The sequence below is a fragment of the Bos indicus x Bos taurus genome, chromosome 14 (assembly GCF_003369695.1).
Source record: "Bos indicus x Bos taurus breed Angus x Brahman F1 hybrid chromosome 14, Bos_hybrid_MaternalHap_v2.0, whole genome shotgun sequence".
NCBI lineage: Eukaryota > Metazoa > Chordata > Mammalia > Artiodactyla > Bovidae > Bos > Bos indicus x Bos taurus.
Window position 1 is genome coordinate 44,088,974 of NC_040089.1, and position 7,762 is coordinate 44,096,735.

The 7,762-nt window shown below is 43.3% G+C and overlaps 1 pseudogene; it reads right to left on the minus strand.

The window, feature by feature from the left end:
* Positions 1 to 5,428: 5,428 nt before the first annotated feature.
* On the minus strand, positions 5,429 to 7,101 carry LOC113904006 (annotated as a pseudogene).
* Between the last annotated feature and the right edge of the window lie 661 nt (positions 7,102 to 7,762).

Below are 7,762 nucleotides of genomic sequence, written 5' to 3' on the forward strand. Positions count from 1 at the left end.
TTGAGAATCTCTGTGATAAGTAAAAGAATAATTAAATCAAATAGTTGGAAGGAAAAATATTATTGATGGTAAGGGGGAAAGAATGGGACAGAAACATTTCAAGGGAAATCTTAGATTTAGAATGTGGCTATTGATGGGACATAGGAGTTGGTGATGGACAGGGAGGCCTGGCGTGCTGCAGTTCATGGGGTCGCAAAGAGTCGGACATGACTGAGTGACTGATCTGATCCTATCTGATCTGAAGGCAAGATGCTGCAGGCAAAAAAATGAAGCTCTTTATAACTTAAAAAAATGTTTATTTATTTTAAAAAATTATTTATTTCTTTATAATTTTAGCTGTGCTGTGTCTTCATTGCTACATGTAAGCAGGGGCCACTCCCTGGTTGTGGTGCGTGGGTTTCTCATTGCGGTGGCTTCTCTTGTTGCAGAGTACAGGCTCTAGACATTCGGGTTTCAGTAGTTGCAGCACGCAGGCACTAGAGCAAGGGCTGTTGCCCCTTGGCATGTGGGATATTCTTGGATCAGGGATGGAACCGGTGTCCCTTGCATTGCAAGGCAGATTCTTAACCACTGGACTACCAGGGAAGCCCGATGGACCTCTTTAATCCAGAGGCAGATTGATATAAGCACAAGATAGAAATGAGTGTCCACAAATCTAAAAATAAATGATACAAATGAACTTATAAAGCAGTAAGAAACTCACAGACTTAGAGAAAGAATTTATGGCTGCCAGGGGGATGAGATAGTTAGGGAGCTTGGGAAGGTCATATACACACTGCTATATTCAAAATGGATAAACAGGACCTGTTGTATAACATGAGGAACTCTGCTCAATGTTATATGCCAGCTTGGATGGGAGGCAGGTTTGGGGGAGAGTGGATACCTGTATATGTATGGCTGAGTCTTTTTGCTGTTCATCTGCAACTACCACAACATTGTTAATCAGCTATACCCCAATACAAAATAAAAAGTTTAAAGTTTGAAAAAAAAAATCAGTGTTCACAGAGAAAGTTCACTTTTTGATACATATTTTGTCCCCCCAAAATCCATAAAACACTCTATTGTAGTTCAGAAACAAAGAGTAGGGGGTAACTATAAACACAGATCCTAATAGAAGTGAGGACCAAGAATCAGGCAAAGGCAGGCTCAGGCTAAGTGTCTGCATACTCCAGACTCAGGTCATTTCAGGGTGAAACAGCGGGGAAAGACAGATGAATGGGATGTTGTCTAGAAAACAAAGGGGAGAGATTTAAAGGACTATAGCCTGTTGGTTTAGAATCTACATAAAAGACAATTAGATGATGTGGCTATCAGACACAGCCAGAAACTACAGTTGCACCTGTTCTTTAGTTTTACAAACTTGTTTAAAAATGGTATACTGAAAGAGTACAATAATAAAAAAAATTAGCGCTCTCTGTTACAATTCCTTAAATTAAATTTAAACTCTGAAGTTCTCAAGTTCTGAAAACTAAGGTTAAAATTTTGTTTTCAGTTTTCATAGAAAGAGAAAAGCACACAGGTGATTTGGAACAGCTGAAGGGGTGTACTAGCCTAACCGTGCAGCCACAGAGACCACATAAGAGCCAGGACTACAAAGGATTAGAAAACTTTAGATGTGGATGGTATGTAAAAATCACAGAATCTACTCTGAACTGACCTAAAGTTTTGGTTTTTTTTTTAAACTTTACTTATTATCCATTTGGCTGTGCTGGGTCTTAGCTGCAGCATGTGGGATCTATCTAGTTCCCTGACCAGGGATTGAACCTGAGCCCCCTGCACTGGGAGTGCAGAGTCTTAGCCACAGAACTACCAGGGAAGTCCTATTTTTAAAAATTTTTTTCCCATTTAGTATGGTAATTTTTTCTGCTGCAGAATTAAAAAAATTTTTTTATTGCAGCATACTTGATTTATAATTTGTGTTAGTTTCAGGTGGATAGCAAAGTCATTCAGTTATACATCTATATATTGTTTTTCAGATTCTTTGATAGGTCATTACAAAATATTGAGTATAGCTCTCTGTCCTTTTTGGTTGCCTATTCTATACAGTGCTGTGTACATGTTAATCCCAAACTCCTAAGTTATCCCTTCCCTGTCTTTCCCTTTCGGTAGCCATAAGCTTTTCTGTGTCTGCTGATTACAGGCAGCTTTTTGGTTCTCCTTTCACATACACTCTAGTGCCCAGGACTTAGGAAATAGTCATTCTGGATACTTCTTAATGTTTTCTCTTCCTGATCCTTAATTTTGGCATACAGCAGATGTTTCCATTATCCCAGAGTAGTGTCCTATGATAGGATGGGAATGGAACAAGTGCCTAATAGGATGAGCAAAAAAGAGTGAGGGTAACTTGCTTGCCACGTCTTGATCTTTCTCCACTTGCCTTCTTTTATGATTCTACTTCTTGAGTCTTCGTTTAGAGTTCAGTGGAAAACTCCCAAGTGAGAAGAAGAATTCTTTCCCATCCAGAATTTTTCCCATCCAGAAATAGTAAACCACTTTCTATCTGTGTTATTAATACAACTTCGGCATCCCCCATCACACAAGCTCCCTACCCATGCCTCCAAGGATTCTTCTTTGCACCTGGAAATTGTTACTTGCCTGAGCCTTGAAGTGTTCTTCTCCCTAACATGACCTTGTTTGTGAGTACTCTAGTATAAGATATGTCCATATATTAAAATATATAAAGTATATGAAAGTGAAGTCGCTCAGTCGTGTCCGACTCTTTGTGACCCCATGGACTGTAGCCTAACAGGCTCCTCCTTTCTTGGGATTTTCCAGGCAAGAATACTGGAGTGGGTTGCCATTTCCGTCTCCAGCAGATCTTCCCAACCCAGGGACTGAACCCGGGTCTCCTGCATTGTAGGCAGATGCTTTACGATATGAGCCACCAGAGAAGTCCATAAGGTATATAACGCAAGTATAATTAATTTGCGCACAATATATTGAGTGAGATCATGAAAATAACACATTTCCTGGCATTCTACTAAGATTCCATACTTGCATCATCAGGATGACCATGTTGTTGATGATGACAGTAGTTATGATCTAAAAGCCAGAATCTCCAGTCAGCCTTGTCATTGTCCCAATTTCATTTCCCTTACTGGTGACCCTGACCTCATCTTGTACTTCTGATGCTTGTTGTTTGGGTGAAAGCAAATGAGGTTTTCCCATTTTCTTGGAACCTCAGGGATCCGGCTGAGTTCCAGCCTTTCTAGGTCTTCCTCTGGATTGTATCCTCATTCAGGGAAATGGCTTGGACAAAATCATCCCAGGATTGATGATTTGGAGCAGCACAAATTGAGAGGTAGAAAAGCCTCTCTGATTTATCCCAGAAGAGTGGTTATATTCTCTCTTCATACATCGTAACACTACTTACCTCTTTTTTACTGATGGTTCATTAGCATCCACATGGAACCCCAAAATACACAAACATCACTATAGCCAAGGCCACCACATATCTTGCCTTGTTGTGCTTAAGAGCTCTTATCTCTGCTTATTTTTTACTATGTGTCATTTATGGGTTGTCTGTCCTCCCAGAATAATATAAGCTTTGTTTTATTTATCATCATATTGCTGGCACTAAAACTATATCTGGTACAAAATCTACTACTCAACCCAAATTTGTTGAATAAATTAGTGAAGAAACCCCACATTAGTTCATTAATTAATTAATGAGATTCATGCCACAGTCTGTGATTACCTCCTTGCTTATTTATCTGGTATCTTGTTTATTGCCTAATAAGTGAGAAATAAAGCTTTGTGGCGAGGGGGTGGGGGGGGTTGTTAAGCCACTGATTTTTAGAGTTTTTCTTTTTAGGACTTACTGTAACTTTAACCAAGATTATCCCGACTAACACATATATAAAGCCAGAGCTTGAAATTTGTTCTTTGGCCATGGAATTGAACAAATTTAATTGATATAAACTAGGATTTAGGCCTATGGTTTTTACCTAATGGTTTTATTTTCTTTTTTGTTATTAGAATACTCATCCTGCACTCCTGGCCTAAAAGCAAAAGATATAAACCCTGAAAATGTTCTGAATATAAATTAGATTTCTTCAGATATTTGCTGAGCTTGAAATGAAATATTTCAGTTTAGTATGCTATCTAGATTGTTTCTATTGTAAATTTGAATTTCACCTAACCCATAGTTGTTTATAATTTCTAAATGGGAACAATTAATTCCCTTAGAGCTGGAGTAAGAAACAAATATTTGTGCTCTTGATGGGGGGGATCTTATTTTTAGGCTGACAGATGCAGTGATGGTAAATTTGAGGAAGAGAGAGTGCTGGAGTGAAGTATGTGTTTCAGATTTTCCCAAGCTTTCTAGGCTCATGGTTATAGTCAGCTCAGTTATTTATTCTTAGGCCAAAAATGTATAAGGTTTTAGATTACTAAGTAGTTAGATCCAAAGTAATTTACTGACTGTAATTTGTATGTGTTAGTCGCTCAGTCGTGTCCAACTCTTTGTGACCCCACAGACTGTAGCTCGATGGGCTCCTCTGTCCATGGGATTCTCCAGGCAAGAGTACTGGAGTGGGTTGCCGTCTCCTTCTCCAGGGGATCTTCCCGACTCAGGGATCGAATCCGGGTCTCCTGCCTTGCAGGCAGATTCTTTACCTTGTATGGCACCCTACAAGTGTTCTTGTGTTTTCCTCAAAAGTTTAAAATGTCCTGCAGGATTCATCTGATTCACTGTGGTGACCCTGGGTTCCTCAGCACAAACAGTTTGGGAATTCTAGATCTCTGACTTGAGATCTAGAATTTGATCTAGATCTCAAACTTGAGATCAAATTCTACATCTCTGAACTTGAGATCTAGGTGGAAGGATTTGAGGAGCACTATATTTGGAGAAGGAAATGGCAACCCACTCTAGTATTTTTGCCTGGAGAATCCCAGGGACAGAGGAGCCTAGTGGGCTGCTGTCTATGGGGTCGCACAGAGTCGGACATGACTGAAGTGACTTAGCAGTAGCATATTTGGAGAAGATCTTTTGGGAAGTTCCTAGCTCTGCGTGAGCTTCTGTTTTGTTTTGAGAAGTCTATATTTTATTTATTTAAGTAATTTTTTTAAAGCTTTAATTCACTCAAAATTCTTCAGTTTGTGGTGGCTCAGATGGTAAAGAATCTGCCTGCAATGAAGGAGACCCCAGTTCGATCCCTGAGTTGGGAAGATCCCCTGAGAAGGGAACGGCTACCCACTCTATAATCTTGCTTGGAGAATTCCATGGACAAAGGAGCCTGGTGAGCTACAGTTCATGGGGTTGAAACCAGTCAGACACAACTGAGAGACTAACACACACACACGCACACACACACACACACATACACACACACACCAGGGTGGAGTAGGGTGGGGGCTGGGAGTCTGGGGGACAGGCAGTCGTGGGGACAGGGTTGGGGCGAGGCTGAGGTTGCCCCATTCCCAACCCTCACCGCCCCCCGTCATTCTTCTGCTCTCTCATCTGCACGTCAGCCGGCTATTTTCCTGCAACCACTGCGGCCTGGGCCTTTTGCTCTCCTCCTCGGCCAGCCTCTCAGACACGCTGGCATAGAGCTTCGTCTCCCCTCCAGCTGCCTGTGGATCTGCTGCAGACACATGGCCAGCTGAACCTTGGCTGACTTGTTGCTGGGTAGAGCTGCAGGCCCTTCTGCAAGTCAGCCCGTGTGTTCGCCGCCAGGTGGGCCTCTCCCTGGTGGACAAGGCCCTTCTCATTGTTGCTGTCCACTTCCTGGGCCTTGTTACTGTTTTCAGTGGCAGCTGAGAAGACTTGCAGCTTCAGATGACACACAGCCAAGCTGAGGTGGGAGGCCGGATGAAGGGCCTGCACCTTCCTGTGCGTCCTCATCAGAGAAGCTCCACTTTTATTCCAGCCAGGACACAATCTTCTTTTTTTTAAAAAAAAAATTTAGTTATTTATTATGGCTGTGCTGCGTCTTCCCTGCTGTGTGCAGGCTTCCTCTAGTTGCAGGGAATGGGGGCCACTCTCTAGTTGCGGGGCACAGGCTTCTCACTGCAGTGGCCTCTCCTTGTGGCAGAGCACAGGCTCTGGGGTGCTCGGGCTTTGGCAGTTGGGGTGCACGGGCTAAGCTGCCCCATGGTATATGGGATCTTCCGGGACCGGGGATTAAACCAGTGCCTGCGTTGCAAGGCAGGTTCTCAACCACAACCACCAGAGAAGCCCCAGGACACAGTCTTCTTGCACTGCAGCGCAGCTTGCTTGTACTTGCCTTCCTTGAAGAGCACAGTGCCTCGCTCCTTCACTACGGTCCTCTGCTCCAGGGTCTCAGAACTCATCGCCCCGGACTTGTTGGCCCTCTCAAAAATTCTTGTGCTATATTTCGTACATCAGCTCAGCATTTGGTGGGATCTGGAACTTCTCCTTCCCAGCATTGCTGAAAGCATACAGGTGTTAAGATACACAATGGAATGTTCTCTTTTATCCACACACTGAATGGCTTTCTCCAGCCCACAGTGCAAGATGCATGCTTTCTCCCTCACCAGCTTCAAAGCTGAGCTCTCGTGGGTCAAAGATCTGGTCCTCGAAGTATCCTTCCAGTGCAACTTCCAGGGTGGCGCTGTCGCTGGCTTGGCATAGCCCTCCCCATCACCTCCGTATTCTCCTGATGATCCCCTGTCTTCTTCGTCTGTCAGGTCCTCCTCCTTGAACTCCAACAACTCCACCTCAAACACAAGTGTGGCTCTGGGAGGGACCCTGGGAGGGCTGCCCGCTGAGCCCTAGGCATGCTCTGGCTTGCAGGTGATGTGGCACACTTCGCCTGCCTTCATGGTTGCTACAGCAACATCCCAAGCCTTGATGACCTTCCCTCTCCCCAGGTCAAAGGAGACCCTGTCCTTGCGGTCCAGGCTGGAGTGGAACTTGGTGCCATCAAGCAGCCAGCCCCTGTAGTGGACAGAGACTCAGTCCCCGATCATTGGCATCTCCATGCCAGGGCCTTCTTGCTTGATGAACTCAAGCATACCCTCATCCTGCTTAGGGCTGAGGTCCACTCCCTCAAGGGGCTGCAGTGCCAATTGCTCCCTGCTCTTGGCCGCCTTCATCTCCTTGGTGGCCATCACACTGTTTCTCAGGCAGCGGTCACCAGTGGCTGGCCGGGGCTTGTGCCTTATTTATTTATTTTTAAAAATATTTATTTATTTTTTTGGCTGCTCCAGGTTTTAGTTGCAGATGTGCAATCTTCCACTGCAGCATGCAGGATCTTTAGTTGGTCATGTGAACTGAAAGAGTTTGAAACCAAGGATCAAACCAGGGTCCTCTGCTTTGGGAGTACAGCATCTTAAGCACTGGATCACCAGGTAAGTCCTTACATTTCATCTTATTTATTTTAAAAAGTTTTCATTTTACATTGGAGGATGGTTGATTAACAATGAAAAAGTGTTATTTTTAGGTGTACAGCAAAGTGATTCAGTTACACAGATACATGTATTTATTCTTTTTCAAGTTCTCTTCCCTTTCAGTTTATTACAAAATATTGAGCAGAGTTCCCTGTACTATATGAGCTTATTATTATTATTATTTTTTTTTTTGTAGAGAAATCTGAGTATCTATGGACAACGTATCCAAGGGGAGTAACTTGAGCTTCCAGTGAAATTTGGAGCATTGTTGCCATCGCTCTGAATATTCACATTTCACTGAAAGAAGTCACCAGCATAGATTACACCAGGTGAGGTCAGCAGACAAAAGACTAAAGTGGGTGAGCTCGTTGCTGGTGCTTTCAGCCTTTGTTCTCTTGGCTTCCAGAGT